The sequence below is a fragment of the Delphinapterus leucas genome, chromosome 1 (assembly GCF_059928025.1).
Source record: "Delphinapterus leucas isolate spDelLeu-1000000601 "Yukka" chromosome 1, BTC_Dleu_Yukka2, whole genome shotgun sequence".
Taxonomy (NCBI): domain Eukaryota; kingdom Metazoa; phylum Chordata; class Mammalia; order Artiodactyla; family Monodontidae; genus Delphinapterus; species Delphinapterus leucas.
This window is the reverse complement of record NC_143129.1, coordinates 25,637,180-25,662,540: the sequence shown is the minus strand read 5'-3', so window position 1 is coordinate 25,662,540 and position 25,361 is coordinate 25,637,180. Positions and strand designations below refer to the sequence as shown.

Below are 25,361 nucleotides of genomic sequence, written 5' to 3'. Positions count from 1 at the left end.
ATATGTTTTTCCTAAAAATCAGTTGTTTCTCTTGCTTGTATCCAATACTTTTCATAGGATTATAGCGTTATGGGGGGAGGGGGTACAGGCTCAAAGCTGGGAGAGCATTTGGTGAGTCTCCCAGCTTAGGAAGCTTGCATTATTTAATATTTTGAGTTCTTCTCTTGGAAACCCTTGTGTAAATCATTAAGCTACAGGGACACTATCACTATCAATTACTTGCATTTATTTAGGATTTTCATTTTATAAAGTGCTTAAACATATATTTTGCTTTGACAAAATGAAAAATCTTGTAAGGCAAAGAGGCTAAACACTGCCACCCCATTTACAGATGCAAATCCTAAATTAAATATATGTTTTTATCTAAATGTATCATTGATCTGGCAAGATTTTAAGGAAAATCCTTGGAGGAGAGAAAAAAAACAGGAATAGGAATTGAGTGATTTATCATCACCTCTAGTAACTTAGAGATTTTGTCTTAAGCTTTTGATTTTCCAGGTGGGAAGTAGAATCGAAATCACCTATATACATCTTAAGCCCTTTAAGATGTATATAGGTGATTTAGTAGAATCGAAATCACCTATATACATCTTGTGCCTCGTTGATTCACAAACCTATCAGAACCAACACCTTCTTTTTTCTACTTTGTAATGTCCCCTTTGTTATTCTGAAACAAAATTAATCATATAACTTACATAATTTAAACTTTGCCCTAGTCAAAAAATGACAAGGGATAAAGGAAAAGTAAAAGATAACAAATTACGATGTATTTAACTACATAAATTATGAATAAAACTACACTGGAAGGCATAAGAAGGTCATCAGGTACTTATACTTACCTGTTGACTCACTGTAAAAGTGACAGCTATGACTAAAACTGATGCAAGAGTATTGATTTTCTGAGATGATAACCAATTCTTGATGAAGTTCTAAACAAAGTAAAATAATAATTAATATAAAAGCTGGATTCCTGAAAAAAATCAGAATATTTTAAAATTGTGAAAAAATACTTTTGGTTTATATGTATAATTAAGTTATATGCTAGGATCAGATAATTCTAAACAATTTTTAAAATCTATAAGAATAGTGAATTTTTGTTGTGCTATATTGTTCTGTTTATTGCAGAGCATCTAATACACTAGGGCTCTACCCAGTAAATGCCGGTAGCATTCCTTAATCAAAAATGCCTCTACAAATGTCCAAAATACTCTGAGGAGGTAGAAGTATTCCTGTTGTAGACCACTGGGTTATATCGTTAGTGAAAGAAAGTACCAGAAAAAAGGATGAAGGAAAAAAATTTGTCTGACTTGTTCTTGCTGGAAGGAATCTAACTGTCTCTTGAGAAACCCTAGCAATAATCTATTTTTCACTTTAGTTTGGGACTCAGATTTACACTATGTACATGGTGCAAAAAAAGCTGAAGACTTATTTTAGTTCAATATGATCCCAGGTTGGTAGAGATCTCATGCTTATGGAGTAAACAAAATTATTATATATAGAAAAATACTCCTTTAACCTAAGAATTCCCACAATAAAATTTTAATGATTTGCAATGTAGAAGAAAAATATCTTGAGAGACAAGGCACCATGAGTGAGGGTCAACAGAAACAGCAGACTATAGAATCAGGCTCACAAATATATCAAATATTGAGATATTTGAATGCAAAGTTAAAAAGAATACATTTACTATAGTTAAGGTCATAAAATGTAAAATCAAAGGGATGATCAAAAAAGCAAGGGAGGGCTTCCCTGGTGGTGCAGTGGTTGAGAGTCCGCCTGCTGATGCAGGGGACAGGGGTTCGTGCCCTGGTCTGGGAAGATCCCACATGCCACAGAGCGGCTGGGCCCGTGAGCCATGGCCGCTGAGCCTGCGCGTCCAGAGCCTGTGCTCCACAACGGAGAGGCCACAACAGTGAGAGGCCCGTGTACCGCAAAAAAAAAAAACAAAAAAAAACCAAGAGACTACTATGAAAATGACCTAAACAAAACTTCTAAAAATTTACACTTATATAGAGAGACCTATAGAGTTGGTCACCACCTTACAATTTTTGGACTTTATGATGGTGTGAAAGTGATATGCAAAAGCAATATGCACTCGGTAGAAACTGTACTTTGAAGTTTGAATTTTGATCCTTTCCCAGGTTAGTAATATGTGCTACAGTACTCTCTCTTGATGCTGGACAGAAATGGTGAGCCACAGCTCTTAGTCAACCAGGCAATCATGAAGGTAAAAAACCAACATGCTTACAATCATTCTGTACCCATATAACTGTTCTGTTTTTCACTTTCAGTACAGTTTTCAATAAATTACATGATATATTCAACACTTTATTATAAAATAGGCTTTGTGTTAGATGATTTTGCCCAACTATAAGCTAATATACGTGTTCTGATTCAATTTAAGATGGGTTTATCAGTACGTAACCCTGTCATTAATTGAGGAACAGCTGTATATATATATTATAAATATATATATAACTGTCATATATTTACATTTATATGTGTGTATATATCTATATATGTATAAGTTTATATATAGATATGCATGCATACATACATATATACAAATGTATGTATGTGTGATTTTAAGTCTTAATGGTTAGAATAAACAGTTTAGAAGCAGATGAAGGTATATTAAGCAGAGAGGGACAAATAGATGGAAAGTATATATAACTGAGACAATAATATAGACCTAATTGGACTTCAGAAGGAGAGAAGGTTATGTACACAATATTCAGAGATATGATATTTAAGAATTTTTAGCCCCACTTCCTGGATGATACTAACCAATGTATGCTCTAAATGAATACAATAAAAAAGGGACCCTTGGACTTGAACTGCTTTGGTGATAAGAGATATAAAGAAGAGGGACAGGCTCAAGGCCAGTCAACTACCTCTGTCACCCAGCCATGTTTTGAAAAGAGCTGAAAAAGATAAGTTTTACCTCCCTTTAAAAAAATTAGAATTGGTAAGAAGAGACAAATTCTAAGATTGAGGAAGTATAATAAAACTCAAGCACAATAAATATATCTACACTGAGACCTTTGTATAAGAAAAATGTATAAGAATATATATGACAAAATATGGAATGTACAAAATAAAGAGGAAATCTTAAAACAGGAAGAGTCAGATTACTTACAAATGAATGTAAATTATATTTACACTTCTAATAGCAACAGGCAAACCAGAAGCAAGTGAAACAGAATCTTCAAGATGCTGAGAGAAAACTAATGAAAATAAAAAAAAAAATTATTGACTCAGAAAAGTTATCTTTCAAAAGCAAGTGTAAGTAAAAAGGATTCTGACATGCGAAAACAGTGTTCATCCTAACCAATTGCCAATAAAAAAAACTTTTAAAACGTGCAGTTCAAGAAGAAGGAAAATTATTTTAAAAAGAAGAGCTGAGGTGCAGAAAGGAAATGTTAGGAAAAGAGGTAAATAGATTGGTAAATATAAAGAAAGATTGACTATAAAACATAAAATATAACTGATTTGTGGGTTGAAAAATCATCTTAGAATTAAAATTATGGACAAGAACATTTGTAAGCCTAGAGGAAGTAGTAAATAGAGTTGATGGGTTGTAATTTCCTTGTAGTGTTAAGAGAGGGTAAAGATACTTATTATTAATTTTAGATTTATTTAACTATGTTAAAAGTCCCAAAGGTACTATTAAAATAATAGAAATAGGGTATATAGCTTCCAAACCAGTAGATGATTAGAAGTGAAATGTGAAATCTACCACTCCAACTCAATCAGTACAAGAAAAGGTAAAGGGTGGTCAATTAAAAAAAAAAAAGCAAAATAAAACAACAACACAAAAGAAGAAATGGAAAATATAGACTAAGGCAATCAAAATAAATGAAAACATGTCAGTAATACAGTCAATGTATGTGGACTGAATTCATCCATTAAAGTCAAAGATTATTGTAGTAAAACAAAACCAAAATTCTCTTGTGTGCAATTAACAAAGAACCTATATAAATCCCAAGAACACAGAAATGTTGAAAGTAAAAGGATGGAAAATGACACACCAGGTAAATATTAACTTAAAAAAGTAAGCTTGAGGAGCAAACTAACATTGGAAAAATTAAGCCTTGAGGCAAAAAGCTTTTTAAGACTAAACAGTGATGAAAACTTCAATTATATAGAAAGTTATAAAATTTCTATATTTCTATATAAAACAAAATTGTCAAAATTACAAGGAAAAATTGAAAATCCACATCATGATAGGGGATATTAGTACCTCAATATCTTTCTCAGTTACTATTAGGGAAAAAAAATGACAAAAAAACAGTAAATGTAGGAATATTCAATTGACACCGTTATCGAGGTTGGTCTAATGGGCATATATCTAGAATGTAGACTGACAAATAGAAAAATAAACAATCTCTTTAAACATACCCAGAACGCTTATCAAACTTGGCTGCTTAATAAGCTGCAAAACAATTTTCAACACATTTCATAGAATCTGTTTCATCCACACTGCTTTTTTGTCCATAAATTAAATGAGAAATTAATAATAAGAAACTTACTTCCACCCCAACTTTGTAAATAGAAGTCATACATAATAAAAATGCATGCATCCAAATTTTTTAAAATCAACATTAAAATTACTAAAACAAAAATGTACATAAACACTTGTGTGATGTAGAAAAAAAGTTTGAGTAAAATGTACAGCCTTTAAAATACATACATTAAAAGAGAGACTTGTTAATTAACTAAACATTTAACTTTAGAAGTTAGACAAAGAATAAACTCAAATAAAATAATTAAGAAATCAATACTCCAAATATTGAAATATAAAATAAACACAAAATGGAGATTTACAAACCAAAAACTAGTTTGTTCTAAATACTAAGAGTATGATGATTCTGCAGCAAAATTGATTAAGAAATAGAGAACGTACAGCTAAATAATATTAGGAATGAATAAGTGGGACACAAAAATTCATCGTCAGAAAGGAGAATGGTGGTTGCCAGGGGCTGGGGAGAGGGGAACTGGGAGTGATAATTGAATGGGTATGGAGTTGCAGTTGTATAAGATGAAAGTAGTTTTTGAGATGGATACTAGTGATGGTAGCATAGCAGTGTGAATGGACTTAATTACCACTGAACTATACGCTTTAAAATGATCAAGATGGTAAATTTCATGTTATGGGTATTTTACCACAGTTTAAAAAAATTAAATATGTCGATGTAAAAAATATATAAAAACACGGACTAGATACACACTCATGATAGTGATTACCTCTAGGGAGGCTGGGAGGGGAATGTGATTAGGAATGGAAACATAGGTAACTGCAGCCATACCTGTAATGTTTATTTCAACAATAAACAAACAAATAAATAGCTGAAAAAAAAGAAGTGAAAAAAGAAAAGGAGGAACACATCCCCATATGGAGTAGAAATTAAATAATAAAATATGAACAACCTTATGTCAATATATTTTAAAACTTAGATAATTCCTTGAAAAAGAGTGATTCATCAAAGTGCCCAATAAAATAACTGAAAACCTTAATGGCACTATAACCACCAAATAAATGTAACTGATAATCAAAACCTACCCACAAAAAAACATACCAAGCCCAGACAGTTTATAAGCATCTTTTACTAACATTTAAGGAATAGCCACTTCCAAATCTTGAATAAACTTTTTTTCAGAATATAGAAAAATAAGGAAGACTTCTAAAACAATTTTATATGACTGTTATAACTTTGGTACTGAGAACAAACAAAGGCAGTAGGGGAGAAGACATTGACAAATTTATCTCACTTAAGATTATGCATCTCAAATAATATTTGCAAACCTAATCTGAAAATGTATACATATACCATGTTCAGGATGGCAAAGTTGATTTCATATTAGAAAATTAATCATTATCATCCACCACAGTTAAAGATTAAAGAGAACATTCTAAAATGATTTCAGAAGATTCAGAAAAGTACTTAAATAGTTACTTTTTATGGTTAGAACTCTGAAAATTTTTACTTTTTAAGAAAAATAATATGCGATAATTTTGATATTTTCTCTACAAGAAAAAGCATAATACATTAAATATTAAGCTACTGAAAATATATTAAAAACTGGTATAGAAAAAAGTAAAGCAGAAAGAAATTTCTGCAAATGCATTACATGTAGAATGTTGCTACATGTATTATAACTGCCAATTAAAATATATTTTGTTTGATTAAATCACTATTAATTGGTAATAAAATAAACACATAAATCTAATTCATAAAATTAGTATTTGACATTTAAAATCTTATTGAAATTCATATTTTAACAAGAAAATTATAATCAACAGAAGCATATCTAATTAAATATTTTTTTTTAAGTTTTATTTTATATTGGAGTATAGTTGATTTACAATGTTGTATTAGTTTCAGGTGTACAGCAAAGTGATTCAGTTATACATATGTATGCTTCGATTCTTTTTCAGACTCTTTTCCCATATAGTTTATTACAGAATATTGAGTAGAGTTCCCTGTGTTATACAGTAAGTCCTTGTTGATTATCTATTTTATATATAGTAGTATATTATATATAAAACTCCTAACATAAATAGCCATTCATGACTTAAAACAACAAAAACAACTTTTTAACAAACAAGAATAGATTATTACTTAATCTATTAAAAGGCATTTATTTAAAAACTTCAGGAAACATTATCCTTAATGGAGAAATGTTAAAGACATTCCTTCTAAATATAATCAGGAACATGATATGAATTTTCAATAGCATCATTTCTAGCTAACATTGTTTAGGAGGTCCTAGCCAGAGCCATAAGACAAGCAGATATGTAAACATTCATAGACAAAAAAATAATTAAAAGGGAAAAAGATTGACTAGGAAGGAAAAACGTGCATATTATTTATTGAGTATATAATTGTTTACATAGAAAATCTAAAGATCTTTCTAGTGCAGTACTAGAATTAATAAGAGAACTTAGTAAATTGCACAACATAAAATTAATATACCAAAATAAATTGCATTATATAAATAAAACTAAGCATTAGAAATTTATAAGTGCAAGAATATATGGCACGTAAAAATCAAGAAATACATAGCCATATGTTTATGGAAAAATAGAAAATATGTTTGAAAGATGTTAACGGAAAAAAAAGGAGAGGTATGTGAAATTCGTATAAGGGTTAAAAACAATATTGTATTGATAATTCCTGCGAAAGTGATCTATAAATTCAAATAAATTTCAGTAAAAATCTCAGTAAGTTTCTCCACGGAACCAGATAGGCTGGTACCAAAATTTTTAATGAAGAAAATCAGAGTGAGGAAAATCCAGGACAATTTTGAAGGAAAAAATAAAATCATGGTGGAAACCTACTCTTCCTGGTACCACGGTAGTTATAGAGCCATTAATTAAGCCAATGTGCATTGGCATAGAAATAGACATACTGACCAACTGAACTAAATAAGGGGCATAGAAATACATCCATATTTAGACAGAAACTTAATACTTGACAGAGGTGAAATTGCAGGATAAGGAAAATGTGAATTATTCAATAAATTAGATTTCTTTTTGAATCAAGTGATTGAAATGTAAATCCAAGCTCCGTCCACAAACACCTGTGCTACCTTTACCATACACAGTTCATTTCACTGGGGCTCACAAAATGAGGAGATTTATAGAACATCAGCGGGGTAAATACTTGGATAGATAACTTGTAACTGTGCAAAGTGGGCAGTGAGAGCTGTCTGCCAAGAGGGAGGCAGTATGGGGGTGCCTTGTCTATAGACAATAGTTCAGCATAATGCAGATGGTCAGTACAAACTGATCAGCATTAGTAGGTGGAACACAAATGATTAGCCATCTCATTTGTAGGTCTTTTTTTCCCACTTCTTTTCTATTAATATGTAACTGATATAGAACATTATATTTGTTTCAGGTCTAAAACAATGACTTGATGTATGTATATATTGCAAAATGATCAGCAAAGTATAGTTAATATCTATCACCATACATAGTTATAATCTATTTTTTCCCTTGTGATGAGAATTTTTAAGATTTATTCTCTTAGCAACTCATAGGCCTTTTCTACTTTTAGAATCCCATGTTTTTAAAAGGATAGATCAAGATTATTTTTAAATGTTTTAGCTACTTATCTGCAGGAAGGAATGCCTGAACCACATGTTTTTTTAACGTTTTTTTCTTCCAATTCTGGAATTTTAATTTATCTCTGCATAGTACCTAACCATTTTTACTATCTAACCCAAAGTTGTTTACAAATACAGTCACCTGGGATTGTACCCATCCACAGTCATCTACAAATCTTAGAATAGCAGAAAGATTGTGTGTGAGATTAGCAGCAACTGTTACTGCACGAATGGAAAAAAAAAGGTTTATCTTTGTTTATGTTTTATCTTTGCTGTGGACATTGGTTAAAGAATAGGACAGAGGAGGGAGAGGTTTCTAGAGGCAGATCTAGGAGCTGGTTCATTCCAGTCCACAAGGAAACATGGCCCATGGTCATAAAGACCTCCCCTGGTGACTCACAGTGCCCTAAAATGAGATTTGTTTATTCTGGGGCACATTTTATCATTTTAGCCTCAGGGTTATTCAGGCTTCTAAAAGCTTATAGGTAGTAAGTGGTTTGGGGTGCCAGGAAAAGTAATTGGATTAATGCACTTCTATCTCAGATTACTGTCAAGTAAACCTGTGGTATGTGGGCTTTTAATGTTATTCTGAGTGTGGCATAACACAAACAGCTGCTTCTGTGACTTTATTATGCTCCTACATCAGACCCACCCATCCAGACCCTGCCTCATCTTGTCACACCCAGATGTACCATTTAAAGAGCCTGTACTGTGCTGCCCATCCTTTTACCTTTCCTGGTTACTGGCTTCTGCTTTCAGCCTACCAATTCTTCCCAGGGTCCTTGCTGCAATGAAACAAAACAAAACAAAAATCTTTCCAATTACACGAAAGCTTTATCATTTGCAATTTTGCTCAGTAGAAACATGTAATAATTCAATAATGATTTGACAGCAAGGAATATCTGCAGCTCTGTGTAAAGAGATGTTAAGAAGAAGAAAACATAGAGTAAGACATCAGACGACACATTTAACCAACTGAAGAAAAGGAAAGATTTTATCAACTTACAGTCAATATGTTGTTTATTGTCAACAATCTTCGATTAATTAGAACTGGAAAAGAGTTTTGTGGTATAAAGAATATTGGAGTCAGATGACTGAGGTTCAAAACCTTGTTCTACCACTTACATTCTGTGTGATGCTGGGAAACCTAACATTTGAGGCTGTCAGCTGCTTCGCGGCATTGTAATCAAATAAGTAAACAAGAAAATGCTTTGTATATTAATAAACATTCTATAAGTGTAAGGGTTTTTTCTTTTTAATTCATTGATTCAGGCCTTACTTAATAACAATCACAACCAACTTTAATTACTGAATGAACTAGTATTACACTTATAATTCTTTTAGAATCTACCAAAATTTAGAATTTTATAAATTCAAAATAGCTTTCCCTCTGTTAATTCCCATCCATGAAGATGTGCCTATAACACGTAAAATATCTCTTGCAAACTGTCTGTGCTAAGGGTAATGGTCCTCCTTCCTCAATGTTTAGTTTACATCCTGACTTTTAGCAGTGGATAAGGCTGTGAATGCATAACTAATTACTCCTGTGAATTTTTTTTGTCAAATTATGTCATTTCAATATTATTTTGTGAATTTAAAAAACAGATGTAGCTAGACTTTCATATGTGGAAGCCAGCATTGTGAATCCAGGTTGATATTTGGGTGCAAATTTTACTTGACCTGGGTTCTGATAAATATATTGATATAGATTTACTGTCCCCTTCTCCTTGGTGACAATTTTTATGACAGAGGGTACTGCTTTGATCTTTACTGTGCATTCAGTCAACTTCTCAGAGCCTTCCAACTGACTCTCCTAGGGCAGTCAGTTATTCTAAGAGACTCTTGCCACTGTAACTTGATGGGCAAAAATTCTTTCTAATAACATTTTCTTTACTTTCACTGGAGGCATATTCTAATTCATTCTAAAAGTTTGGAAAGTCTTTAAAAAGAAAAAAGAAAAAAATATATGACTCCTTAATGCTATACCCAGAGATAAATAACTGCTATTTTTTTTTCAATTTATCTGTCTAAAATTTTCTATGCCATCATATAAAGTTTAATACAATTTATTGCAATGTTATGGTTTTTCTTATTACAAAAGTAATGTGAAATTATTGCAGAAAAACAGAAAAACATTCAAGTGAAAAAAAGAAAATAACCCACAATCTGATACCCAGAGGTAAGGTATATCCTTACCTCTTGCTGTATATCCTTCCAATCTTTTTTTAAGGCTATATATACCTTTTATTAGAATTTAAATTTTACCACTTTTCTTATTATAAAAGAAATCTAAATTCAATGTAAAAAATTAGAAAATAGGAAAAGGACTAAAAAATACCCATAATGTTTTCACACAAAGGTAAGTACTGTAATAATGACATATATTCTTCTAGGGCTTATATTAGGTCTTTCTTATGCCCATGTATGATTTTATTTTTTCTACAAAAATAGGACAATACCAATCATACTGATTTGCCCTCTACTTTTTTTAACTCAGTAATGTATAGTGACTGTGTTCCTATGTCTTTAAGTATTTTTCTAAACATAAATATTAATGACTCACAGTATTGTATTGAATTTATCTACCCTGAATTATTGAAGCAGTTTCTTGGTTGGGGATGTTTAGAATGTCTCCAATTTCTCACTACTATAAACTATGCTACAGTGAACATTGTTCAACTATTTTTTGTAGCATCTTTTAGTATTTTCTGAGGATGGATGCCTAAAAATGGAATTTGGAAGGTTTATGGTCCATTTTGATGAATTGTCTTTAAGAATCTTTTCATAATTTATACTCCCAATAGCAGAGTGCCTTTTCCCTGCATCTTTGCCAAAATTGGCCATTATATCTTCTTATTTTATTTTATTTTTTCACCTTTGAGTATTGAATTGGCAAATGCTTATATTCTCCTTTTCATTTAATTTACATTCCTCTTGATTATATTTTCTTTTAAATCACATGCTTACCAGTAGACCACTGAATCTGTGGGAAATTATCTTGATAGTAAAAGCAATGGAAGAAGAGACATTCGTGAATCCTGAACTTGCAGTTGTATGAAGGAGCCAGTGACTGTTGCATTAAATTTTCATTAATTCATACATTCATTTATTTTCCTTTATTATCATTTGACAAATATTTACTGTGCTAAGATTTTTTCTAAGAGCTGAGAGTATAGAGGTGAACAATATTGATAGTGTCCCCTCTCTCTTGGAGATTTTTATAGTCTAGTATACAAAACAGACATTAAACAAATAATAATTAGAAGTGACCCAAGAATTATAAAAAAAGAAGTTAAAAGTAATTATCCTAAGACAACTATATTTAGGCTGACCTAGTCTGTTCAATAAGATGTAGTTCATTGAAAGTCCCCTACTTAGTACTGTGTTTCTCTTACAATTGGGTAGTAGGAGGATATGGTAAACAGAAGGTGCATACAAAAAGTAACTGATTTTATTTGGAGAAGTCTTAGGAAATGTAGGTATTATATTCTCATTTCACCAGGTGATACTTTAATCAGTTCCTGATGGATAATTATATATTTTGTTTCAAAAAAAATTGTAAAAGGGCTTCCCACACTTCTTGGGTGAAATATACATCCTTATTGCTCTTGATGTTCCTTGACACCCTGTAATCAAAGGCTGTGACTCTAGATAACGAAAGTATACAGGTGATCCAGTCAGTGATCCAGTCAAACAAGTGTGATGTCAAGAGGAGGAAACAAGGGCTGCTTTGACTGAACGTCTCATTTTGGGAGCTGGCTTTGGTGTCAGATCATAGTCCCTGTTAAGGAAAGGGCCAAAGGCTTATCAAGACCCAGCTTCCTGGAACTTTCTCTTTTCTTTTCTTTTCAGTTTAAAAATATATTGTATATACCAAAGAATAGCAAAACTAAAAATTTATACACTTTAAATAATAATATTAAAATCACCGCCTGTGTAACCGCCATTCAGGTTAAGAAAACATTGACAGTAGTTTAAAAATCTCACTCTGTGACCCTCCCAGGTGGCTTTCTCCCATCCCCGTCCCAACAAATAACAGGTGTTCTGGCTTTTTTCATAATTATTTCTTTGCTTTTTCTTTTTTTTAATGCTTTTACTGCCTATGTCTGCCTCCTTCATAAATATTATTTACACTCTTGCTTATAATAATGATATGAATAGAATCACACTAAATGTCTTCTTTTATTCCTTGTTTCTTTCATTTAATATTATATTTATGATTTATCCATGTTTATGAATATAGCTATGGTTTGGTCTTTAAAAAATGAATATACCACAAATTACCTATCCATTCTTTTATTGATTTACATTTGGGATGTTTATAGTTTTTGGCAATTACCAACAATGAACATTCTTGCTAGGAATGGAATTGCTGGTAGCCAGGAACGTACATGTATAAATTTACTAAATAATTTCAAGTTGTTTTCCAAAATGGATAAAGCAATTCATGGTCTCACCAGTGGCAGATGAGTGCTCCTAGCTATACCAAGGCTTGGTATTGTCAGATATTTATATTTTTGAAAATCTGGAGGGTATTCCACAGCCTGTATTTGTGGATTTAGTTTGCATTTTTCTGACTATAATGATGTTAAGCCTTTCTTTGTATATTTACTCATCATTAAAGAGTCCTTTGTGAAATATTGATTCAGTTCTTCTGCCTACCTTTCTGTCCATTTGCTTGTCTTATTGATTCAGAGCCCTTTATATATTTTGAAAAGTAGCCTTTTTTTTGTGGATATATTTTTAGAACATTTCCTGCTCTGTAGCTTGTATTTTCACTCTTGTAATATCTCTTGATTAACAGGAGTTCTTAAATTCACAGTAATGTTTATAATTTTTTGTGTGTGTAGTTTATGTTTCTTACATCTAGTTTAAAATATTTTCCCTACTGTGAATTATGCAAATATTATCCTATATTATATTCTAAAATTTTCATACTTTGTCTTTTATGACTATATTCCACCCAGATTTGATATTTTTGTATAGTGTGTTTTCGAAGTAGATACCCTATTGTCCCAACACCATTTGTTAAAAGTCCATCCTTATAATAATTATCCTGCTATAATATCTGTCATAAAGCAAGGGTCCAGGTACACTCAATTTATTTCTGACTAATTCTTTATGATCCATTGTTCTACGTGTATATTGTTGTGCTAGAGATACACAATCTTAATAATGATACCTTAACATGTCTTGGTATCTGGTAAGACAAGGGCTCACACCATATTCTTCTTCTTTAAACTGTCTTGGTAATTCTCAGCCCTTTATATTTTCATACCAATTTTAAATTAGTTTCACAAGGTACTCAAAGACTATAGTTGGCATTTCAATTGAGACTCTCATATGCTTAGGAGAGAATTAACATCTCTACAATATTCATTTTAAGCTCATGAATTCAATCCGATCCTGGATAAGATTGGAATTACCTGGTCCTTGAATATTTTATAGAATTCCTCCATGAAGCTACGTGGGCCAGGAGTTTGTAGAAAAATTTTTTTAAGTGATTTTATTTCTTTAAAAGTTTTAAGAGCTTTAGACTTTCTATTTGTCAATTTAATTTTCTTGTGTGTTATTAATTTGCACATTTTATCTAAATTTTCAAATTAACACTATCCTTTATTCATACTATCCTTTATTGTTTCTTTAATTCCTTAAAGCACTTTTTGTTCTTAATATCTATTGTGCTTACACTATTGAATACATTTTGCTAAAGGTTTGTCACTTTTATTAATCTTTTCAAAGAACCAACTCTTGGTTAATATTAGCTACCAAGCTCTCAGTTTTATGTATGATTTCTATTTGGTTTATTTGAACTCTTATTAAAAATGTTCTTCCATCTGCTATGTTTGGAGTTGCATTGCTATTTTTTTTTTCAGAACTTCAGATGGTTTCTTTACTCATTAATTTTTAGTCTTTATTTTCTAATATGTAACTTAAAGTTATAGTTTTTTCTAAGAACTGCTTTACTTGCCTCTCATAAGTTTGCTATGTAGTATTTTTAAATATCATACAAAATATTTTAATGTTCTGTTATGATTTCATATTTTGCTACAGATATTTTAATCTATGTATTCTATCATTTACTTATATGATTGTGGATTTTTCTAGTAGTCCTTGACAGTTTTAGTTTTTCTTTACATATTTTCATGCTATGCTTTGAGCCATACACAAAGCTTTAATTTTATATCTACCCACTGAGCCAAAACATTCATGTTTCAAAATGACCTCCTTTATCTGTAGTTTGCTCTTTGACCTAAAGTCTATTTTAATAAATAAAGTCATATCATCTTTCCTTTGGTTAGAATTTGCATGATAATCTCTTTTCATACTTTTACTTTCAACTTGACCAGTTAAGCAGGAAGTATTTACTCCCAATCAATAAACCTCCACTCACTAAGCAACTGGATGGAGAAAGCTTAGAATTGACTTGTCACTACCTTTATAATCATATTTTTAGGCATATGAGAAAATTAAAAATAATAAAACACACATCTGTCAACTACCAGTCAGATACCTAGCTATAATAAATCTTAACTTTTTAGTTATATGAGCTTTATTTATTTTGCTTCATCATAAACTTTTTATTAAAGTAAAATATATACCTATAGCAAAGTATGAAATCATTAGCATAGAACTGGATGAAATTTCACAAAGTACATGCAACACTCATCGAGGCCTTAGATGTTCAGATCTCCCTTCAAGAAAAGACTTTCTGACTAGCTGTAAGCCATATGGTTAGCTGGCTGCCTCCAGACATACCTTCAGGATCTGTTTCAGTTTTCGAGCCAAGGTCACTTCTTTGGAGTGACCCTCAGTCAAGGATAGAGCAAAGCAGTGGCAGCTGAGGCCATGCTCTTCTCAGGGCAGCCATAAGCCAACAAGTTAACAAGACAGATATTCAACTCTATGCAGGACTCCCTCAGTGAGAAAGCTTTGCTCCAGAGCTCCTCTTTGGGGTGACACAGACTTTGTCAGGACAGCACTGCAGTCTGGCAGCTTCCCCTGCCCAAGCCCGTTTCCTTCCTTTTCCTTTCATAGGTGATATCCTCCTATTCCCCAATAGACCTCACTCCTATTTGCATCTGAGAAACTCCTTCCCTGAGAACCCGACTGGCACTGTTGGTACTAGAAATTCTCTGAGAAAGTGGGTAGTAAGATGGAGTTTGGAGACAGGAGCATTCACAAAGAGGACCCCACCCTGGGTGGCAGGTAGTACACAGATGGGCTGGGGCAATTTGGTGGTCTGACTGTTAAACTTTCACTGATGGTATCTGGGGAGAACGGGCTGGCAAAATTATATACACTGGCTGGTGGAATGATTTTAAGCATTTGAATGTACAGAGGTGTTGGTGGTGTTTATAAAATGAAATAATAATATAAATTTTAAATATTAATTTGTAAAATATACCTATAAATGTATATTTATTATAAGGATACTGATATTGGAAGACTGTTACTAAGTTGCCTGTGTGCCCTGCATGTGGATAAGGAGACAGTGAGGACACTTAACAATAGAAACAACTGAAAAGCTAAATGTGAGAATCAGAGCGTGTCTTGGGCAGCTTACAAAAGGCCTTCCTCTCATGCGGTGGTGAGCAGAGCGTGAGATCAAATCCAGTATTTAATAATCAGAGTAACTGAAATTCAAAGACTGTTGGATGCTTATCAAAGATAGGTCTGTTATAAGAGAGGATATATGTATGTGTATAACTGATTCACTTTGCTGTACACCTGAAACTAACACAACATTGTAAATCAACTCTACTCCAATAAAATTTTTTTTAAAATGATAACTCTGTTGAGACAAAGTTCAAGTGCTGGTTAGGAAAACCTAAATCCCTGACCTATGGGCAGGGGTCATAGGGGTGATGTCCCTGAAGACTCCATAGACTTTGAACAATTTGAGCCTATGGAAGTGGGTGCTCCCCTTCTCAATAGGCAAATATTTCCCCATGTTGGGAGAAAATAAGAGGTCTTTTCCTCTAAAAGCCAAAAAAAAAAATAAAAAGAAAAGAAAAGAAAGAAAAACAAAGTGCTTCCTTTAGAAACTACCATATACTGTCCTGGCCTCCAGGCCAATGAACAGGGTTGTCACAGCATAACAGAGTTGGGAACATGCTAGTCATGATAAAGGAAGAAAGAGCTTTTATCCTGGAGGAGCTATAAAAAGAATAGTGAATATTGTTGGGGGCCCAAATGTCCCAGTTTACCCAAGGCTGAGGAGTTTCCTGGGATGCAGGATTTTCTGTGCTAAAACCAGGGCATTCCCATGCAAAGCAGAATGGTTGATCACCGTGGTACTTGCAGGGACCAAGTCAGTCCATATGGAAGTAGATTTTACGGGTACTTGAGCAAGAAGCCAGAAATCAGGATTGAACAAGAGAAAGCTTACTAGGGATTAGTGTCAGGCTTAAATATTGTAAGGTGGCAGTCACTGTTTAACTTGATAGTCTGGCCCTTGAAGAATGTGAATGGGTCCTGGAAAATGACTGCATCAACCATCATAGGCTCAATCTGTAGTTGCCCTGATTACAACTACTGTGCTAGATGTGGTCTCGTTTCTAGAACAGATTAATCTGGCCAAGGTTTATGATAGGCATCCATTGATTTAGCAAATGTGTTATTTTCTACCTTAATAATGAAAGACTCTCAGAAATAGTTTGCATTCATGCAGAACATAAAACAATATATATATTTACAGTTTTTCCCTATGGTAATAGATTTGTTAACTCCTCTGTGGTAATATCATCTGAAGAGTTCTGGATCATCTGGACATCCTGCAGAACCTCACACTGAGGATGAAGATGGCTGATATCCTGGAGGTCATGCATTCCAGACACAGGCACTACAGAGGGTGGAAGATAAATGCTGTAATAATTCATGGAACTGCCACTTCAATAAAGTATTTGGGTGGGGTGTTCTGCTGGCCAGGGGCATGCTGAATCATTCTGTCTAAAGCCAAAGAGAAACAGTTGCATCTTGTACGTCCTTTTACAAAGAGGAATGTATAATTCCTGGTGGGTCTTTTTGGCTTCTGGGAGCAACACATTAGATACCTAGGAATTTTTATTTTTGAATTTTATTTATTTATTTTTTATATAGCAGGTTCTTATTAGTTATCTATTTTATACATATTCGTGTATATATGTCAATCCCAATCTCCCAATTCATCCCACCACCACCACAGCCCCCCGCCACTTTCCCCCCTTGGAATGCATAGGTTTCTTCTGTACATCTGCATCTCTATTTCTGCCCTGCAAACCAGTTCATCTGTACCATTTTTCTAGGTTCCACATATATGTGTTAATATATGATATTTGTATTTCTCTTTCTGACTTACTTCACTCTGTATGACAGACTCTAGGTCCATGCACCTCACTACAAAAAACTCAATTTCATTATTTTTTATGGCTGAGTAATATTCCATTGTATATATGTGCCACATCTTCTTTATACATTCATTGGTCGATGGACACCTAGGTTGCTTCCATGTCCTGGCTATTGTAAATAAAGCTGCAATGAACATTGTGCTACATGAATCTTTTTGAATTATGGTCTTCTCAGGGTATATTCCCAGTAGTGGGATTGCTGGGTCATTTGGTAATTTTATTTTTAGTTTTTTAAGGAACCTCCATACTGTTCTCCATAGTGGCTGTATCAATTTACATTCCCACCAACAGTGCAAGAGGGTTCCCTTTTCTCCACACCCTCTCCAGCATTTATTGTTTGTAGATTTTTTGATGATGCCAATTCTAATCCATGTGAGATGATACCTCATTGTAGTTTTGATTTCCATTTCTCTAAAAATTAGTGATGTTGAACAGCTTTTTATGTGCCTCTTGGCCATCTGTATGTCTTATTTGGAGAAATGTCTGTTTAGGTTTTCTGTTCATTTTTTGATTGGGTTGCTTATTTTTTTAATATTGAGCTGCATGAACTGTTTATATATTTTGGAGATTAATCCTTTGTCCATTGATTAATGTGCAAATATTTTCTCCCATTCTGAGGGTTGTCTTTTCAGCTTGTTTATGCTTTCCTTTGCTGTGCAAAAGTTTTTAAGTTTCATTAGGTCCGATTTGTTTATTTTTGTTTTTATTTCCATTACTCTAGGAAGTGGGTGAAAAAGATCTTGCTGTGATTTATGTCAAAGAGTGTTCTTCCCATGTTTTCCTCTAACAGTTTTATAGTGTCTGGTCTTACATTTAGGTCTTTAATCCATTTTGAGTTTATTTTTGTGTATGGTGTTAAGGAGTGTTCTAATTTCATTCTTTTGCATGTAGCTGTGCAGTTTTCCCAGCACCGCTTGTTGAAGAGACAGTCTTTTCTCCATTGTATATCCTTGCCTCCTTTGTCATAGATTAGTTGACCATAGGTGTGTGGGTTTATCTCTGGGCTTTCTATCTTGTTCCATTGATCTATGTTTCTGTTTTTGTGCCAGTACCATATTGTCTTGATTACTGTAGCTTTATAGTATAGTCTGAAGTCAGGGAGTCTGATTCCTCCAGCTCCATTTTTTTCCCTCAAGACTGCTTTGACTATTCAGGGTCTTTTGTGTTTCCATACAAATTTTAAGATTTCTTTGTTCTAGTTCCATAAAAAATGCCATTGGTAATTTGATAGGGATTGCATTGACTCTGTAGATTGCTTTGGGTAGTATAGTCATTTTCACAATATTGATTCTTCCAATCCAAGAACATGGTATATCTCTCCATCTGTTGGTATCATCTTTAATTTCTTTCATCAGTGTCTTATAGTTTTCTGCATACAGGTCTTTTGTCTCCCTAGGTAGGTTTATTCCTAGGTATTTTATTCTTTTTGTTGCTATGGTAAATGGGAGTGTTTCCTTAATTTCTCTTTCGGATTTTTCATCATTAGTGTAGAGGAATGCAAGAGATTTCTGTGCATTAATTTTGTGTCCTGCAACTTTACCAAATTCATTAATTAGCTCTAGTAGTTTTCTGGTGGCATCTTTAGGATTCTCTGTGATACTATAGTATCATGTCATCTGCAAACAGTGACAGTTTTACTTCTTCTTTCCCAATTAGTATTCCTATTATTTCTTTTTCTTCTCTGTTTGCCGTGGCTACGACTTCCAAAACAATGTTGAATAATAGAGGCAGGAGTGGACATCCTTGTCTTGGTCCTGATCTTAGAGGAAATGCTTTCAGTTTTTTACCATTCAGAATGATATTTGCTGTGTGCTTTTCATATATGGCCTGTATTATGTGGAGGTAGTTTCCCTTTATGCCCACTTTCTGGAGAGTTTTTATCATAAATGGGTGTTGAATTTTTTTTTTTTTTTTTGGTACATGGGCCTCTCACTGTCGTGGCCTCTCCCATTGCAGAGCACAGGCTCCGGACACGCAGTCTCAGCAGCCATAGCTCACGGTCCCAGCCGCTCTGTGGCATATGGGATCTTCCCGGACCAGGGCACAAACCTGCGTCCCCTGCATCGGCAGGCAGACTCTCAACCACTGTGCCACCAGGGAAGCCCATGGGTGTTGAATTTTATCAAAAGTTTTTTCTGTATCTATTGAGATGATCATATGGTTTTTATTCTTCAGTTTGTTAATATGGTGTATCACATTGACTGATTTGCATATATTGAAGAATCTTTACATCCCTGGGATAAATCCCAGTTGATCATGGTATATGATCCTTTTAATATGTTGTTGGATTCTGTTTGCTAGTATTTTGTTGAGGATGTTTCCATCTGTATTTATCAGTGATATTGGTCTCGAATTTTCTTTTTTTGTGATATCTTTGTCTGGTTTTGGTATCAGGGTGACAGTGGCCTCATAGAATGAGTTTGGGAGTGTTCCTTCCTCTGCAAGTTTTTTGGAAGAGTTTGAGAGGGATGGATGTTAGCTTTCCTCTAAATATTTGATAGAAATCACCTGTGACACCATCTGGTCCTGGACTGTTGTTTGTTGGAAGATTTTTAATCACAGTTTCAATTTCATTACTTGTGATTGGTGGGTTCACATCCTCTATTTCTTCCTGGTTCAGTCTTGGAAGGTTATACCTTTCTAAGAATTTGTCCATTTCTTCCAACTTGTCCATTTTATTGGCATAGAGTTGCTTGTAGTAGTCTCTTACGATGCTTTGTATTTCTGCAGTGTCCCTTGTAACTTCTCCTTTTTCATTTCTAATTTTATTGATTTGAGTCCTCTCCCTCTTTTTCTTGATGAGTCTGGCTAAATGTTTATCAATTTTGTTTATCTTCTCAAAGAATCAGCTTTTAGTTTTATTTATCTTTGCTACTGTTTTCTTTGCTTCTATTCCATTTATTTCTGATCTGATCTTTATGATTTCTTTCCTTCTACTAACTCTGGGTTTTGTCTGTTCTTCTTTCTCTAGTTCCTTGAGGTGTAAGGTTAGATTGTTTATTTGAGATTTTTCTTGTTTCTTGAGGTAGGATTGTATTGTTATAAACTTCCCTCTTAGAACTGCTTTTGCTGCATCCCATAGGTTTTGGATTGTCGTGTTTTCATTGTCATTTGTCTCTAGGTATTTTTTGATTTCCACTTTGATTTTTTCAGTGATCTCTTGATTATTTAGTAACGTATTGTTTAGCCTCCATGTCTTTGTGATTTTTACATTTTTTCCTTGTAATTGATTTCTAATCTCATAGTGTTGTGGTTGGAAAAGATGCTTGATATAATTTCAATTTTCTTAAATTTACTGAGGCTTGATTTGTGACCCAAGATGTGATTTATCCTTGAGAATGTTCCATGGGCACTTGAGAAGAAAATGTAATCTGCTGTTTTTGGAGGAAATGTCCTATAAATATCAATTAAAATGTAATCTGCTGTTTTTGGAGGAAATGTCCTATAAATATCAATTAAATCTATCTGGCCCATTTCATCATTTAAAGCTTGTGTTTCCTTATTAATTTTCTGTCTGGATGATCTGTGCATTTGTGTAGGTGAGGTGTTAAAGTCTCCCACTATTATTGTGTTACTGTCAATTTCCTCTTTTATAGCTGTTAACATTTGCCTTATATATTGCTGTGTTCCTATGTTGGGGGCATATATAATTTTAATTGTTATATTTGTCTTTAATTTTTGTCAGTTTGATTAGTATGTGTCTTGGCGTGTTTCTCCTTGGGTTTATCCTGCCTGGGACTCTCTGCTCTTCCCGGACTTGGGTGGCTATTTCCTTTCCCATGTTAGGGAAGTTTTTGACTATAATCTCTTCAAATATTTCCTCGGGTCCTTTCTCTCTTCTCCTTCTGGGACCCCTACAATGCAAATGTTGGTGCATTTAATGTTGTGCCAGAAGTCTCTTAGGCTGTCTTCATTTCTTTTCTTTCTTTTTTCTTTGTTCTGTTCTGTGGTAGTGAATTTCGCCTTTCTATCTTCCAGGTCATTTATCCATTCTTCTGCCTCTCTTCTAGTGTATTTCTCATTTCAGTTACTGTATTGCTTTTTTTGTTCTTTAATTCTTCTAGGTGTTTGTTCTTTAATTCTTCTAGCTCTTTGTTAAACATTTCCAGCATCTTCTCCATCTTTGCCTCCATTCCTTTTCTGAGGTCCTGGATTGTCTTCATTATCACTATTCTGAATTATTTTTCTGGAAAGTTGCTATCTTCACTTCATTTAGCTGTTTTTCTGGGGTTTTATCTTGTTCCTTCATCTGGTACATAGTCATCTTCCTTTTCATTTTCTGTATCTTTCTGTGAATGTGGTTTTTGTTCCACAGGCTGCAGGATTGTAGTTCTTCTTGCTTCTGCTGTCTGCCTTCTGTTAGATGAGGCTATCTGAGAGGCTTGTGCAAGCTTCCTGATGGGAGGGATTGGTGGTGGGTAGAGCTGGGTATTGCTCTGGTGGGAAGAGCTCAGTAAAACTTTTATCTTCTTTTCTGCTGATGTGTGGGGCTCAGTTCCCTCCCTGTTGGTTGTTTGGCCTGAGGCGACCGAGCACTGGAACCCACAGGCTTCTTAGTGGGGCGAATGGCAGACTCTGGGAGAGCTCACACCAAGGAGTACTTCCCAGAACTTCTGCTGCCAATGTCCTTGTCCCCGTGGTGAGCCACAGCCACCCCCTGCCTCTGCAGGAGACCCTCCAACAAATGGCAGGTAGGTCTAGTTCAGTCTCCTGTGGGGTCACTGCTCCTTCCCCCTGGGTCCTGATGTGCACACTACTTTGTGTGTGCCCTCCAGGAGTGGTATCTTTTTCCTCCAGTCCTGGCAAAGTCCTACAATCAAATCCTGCTAGCCTTCAAAGTCTGATTCTCTGGGAATTCCTCCTCCTGTTGCCAGACCCCCAGGCTGGGAAGCCTGGCGTGGGGCTCAGAACCTTCAATCCAGTGGGTGGACTTCTGTGCTATAATTGTTCTCCAGTTTGTGAGTCACCCACCCAGCAGTTATGGGATCTGTTTTTATTGTGATTGCATCCCTCCTATCATCTCATTGCAGCTTCTTTGTCTTTGGATGTGAGGTATCTTTTTTGGTGAGTTCCAGTGTCTTCCTATCAATGATTTTTCAGCAGTTAATTGTGACTCTGGGGCTCTTGCAAGAGAGAGCAAGTGCATGTTCTTCTACTCCGCCATCTTGAACCTCTAAAACCTGATACCTAGGAATATTGATATGACCGCAGTACTGGGTGACACAGTAGGCTGTTGTCTTTGAGTAGGGTCCAGGGCAAAAAGGGCTCTGCAGAAGGTTCAGACTGTGGTACAAATAACTCTGCCACTTGGGCCACACCATCTGGCAGGCCCTAAGCTGTTAAAGATATCAGTGATGATAGAAAAGAATGCAGTGGGGGCTTTATGACAAGCTCAAGCAGGAGAAGGGCAGTGTAGGCCTCTGAAGTTTTGGAGCCAGGCTATGCTTTCTCCAGCAGAGAATTACACAGCAGTTCTTTTGCAGTAAGTCCCCTACATACGAACAAGTTCCACTCTGAGAGTGAGTTTGTAAGTCCAATTTGTTCAGAAGTCCAAACAAAGTTAACCTAGGTACCCAAATAATCCAATCGGCTCTATAGTACTTTACTGTAATAGGTTTATAATACTTTTCACACAAATAATACATAAAAAACAAACAAACACAAAAAATAAAGAAAGCATTTTTAATCTTACAGTACAGTGCCTTGAGAAGTGCAGTAGTACAGCACAACAGCTGGCAAACAGGAGCTGACATCGAGTGAACAGGCAAGAAGAGTTATTGACTGGAGGAGGGAGAGGAGGTGGGAGATGGTAGCACTGAAGGATCGTCAGCAGTAGGAGACAGAGGGCAAGCTGCAATTTCACTCATGCCTGACATTGATGGCACAGGTTCTGGTTCTTTGTTGGATTCAATTCTATCTACCCTCTTAAAAAAACGATCCAGTGATGTCTGGACCAGCGATGTCTACCATCTTTTCACCTTGCTCCACTCTCAAATATTTTCACTTTTTTTTTGCCATAGTTATCGCTTGGTGCTTCTTAACAGTAACAGTTACATCACTGCTGCTTTTACACTTGCTTCCGGACATCCTGGGCTGAAATAAAGATACTGTATTACTGTACTCTATTCAGTATTGTACAGTAAAGTACACAAAAGCACAACCACTTGTAGAGGATGCACACTTGTGACAACGTACACCAGACACGTGAACTGACTTATGTGACTGGACATGCGAAAGGACGTTCGCATCTTTGAAAGTCCTCAACTCGAAAGTTCATATATAGGGGACTTACTGTAGTGCTATTGGGCTCTAAAAGAGATGAAACACTTAACCATGGGATACCGCATGACCATAAATCTGAAATAACTGTCCTATTGGACTCATGAAGTCATAACCTGGTGGGAGGCCTGCAGCAACCCATCAAAAATGGAAATGGTATACTCAGGCCTAAATATGAGCAAGACCAGAAGACACTATCAAGCTATATGAGCAAGTAGCCCAAATATCCAGGTCACCACCGTGATTGCACCAGTGCTCTTTCTGCATCTCATGTCCATATGGGGTGTGGCCAATTACAATGGGGTGGGGTCAATTACAAGGGCCATATTGTAAAACCTGGAAAGAAGGAGAAAACCCCAGAACTTGGTTTTAGAATGGGTCAGCTTAGTGTGAGCACATGCTAAAAATTAACGTTGGCTACATTATAGCCCCACTAAGAGGAGACCATGCAAGACAGCAGTGAGGAAAAACAACCTCCATGGGCAGTGGTGAATGACTTGGCCAACTGGTCCAGATCCTGAAAAAAAAAAAATACTGGAGACAAAAATGTCAGGGGTAGAGGTATGAGGATGGATATATTAGAGTGGGCACAAAGTTTGAGATTTATTTCTTAAAATTAGGTATTGAAACCCATTAGAAAGTGTCCACCATGAATGAGGCATTTAACAACCAAATTGACAAAAATAACTTGGCCAGTCACCAACCACTCCAGTTTTGGCACAATGGTCAGATGAATGAATTGGCCACAAATGCAGAGATGAAAGCTATATATGAGATCAATAACACAGTCTCCCATTCACCAAGGTCAGTTTATTGCTACCTGTGAATATCTAACCTATTAACAACAAAGACCAGCTTGAGCCCCTATTATGTCATGATTCTTTGAGGAAATTAACTGACCAGTCAGTGGTAAGTTTATTATATTAGATCTCATAGGAATAGACACCTATCATAGGTATGGATTTGCCTTTTCTGCTTGCAGATTCTTAGCTAACCTCAGCTTGTTTAGTCTCAGTCACAGTTGAGCAACAGAGATCTGAGAAGCACCCGAGCATCTTGCAGCTCCCAGAATGTTTGGTTCAGAGGGGCAGAATCCCACACAACATAGTATCTGATTAGAGAACCCACATTACAGCAATGCAAGTGTGAGAGGGGATTCAGAACTATGGGATCCACTGGAGGCATCACATAGCACACCATCCCGAAGCTGCCAGCCTCATAGAGCATTGGAAAGGCCTGCTGAAGGCACAGCTAAAGTGCCAGCCCAGAGGCAAAACCCTGTGAAAATTGGACTCATTCTTCAGGGTGCACCATATGAAGTGAATCAGAGGCTTATATGGAACTGGGTTCACAGAAGAAAGAATACATGGGTTTGAGAACCAAGGCATATGAATAGTGGACCCACTAACCGTCACTCCCAGAAACTGACTGACAGCCTTTGTGCTTCTTGTTTTTATGATGTAGGTCCTACTTGACTGCAGCGTTAAAGGTCCTTGTCCCTGCTGGGCATCTTGAGCTACTTGTGCTCAGGGACTGGCAAGCAAGAAGAGGAGTAACTGATCCTGGTCCGCAGGGGGCTAG

The 25,361-nt window shown here is 35.1% G+C and overlaps 1 long non-coding RNA gene across 2 annotated transcripts in view; it reads left to right on the top strand.

Annotated features, from left to right (window-relative positions):
- The first annotated feature begins 21,087 nt into the window (after positions 1–21,087).
- The window catches only part of LOC149750420 (uncharacterized), a 126,186-nt gene continuing 121,912 nt past the window's right edge, over positions 21,088–25,361 (top strand). For both annotated transcript variants that reach the window (XR_016392051.1, XR_016392050.1), the window contains exon 1: positions 21,088–22,192. This is a non-coding gene — a long non-coding RNA (uncharacterized LOC149750420). The remainder of the gene's footprint in view (positions 22,193–25,361) is intronic.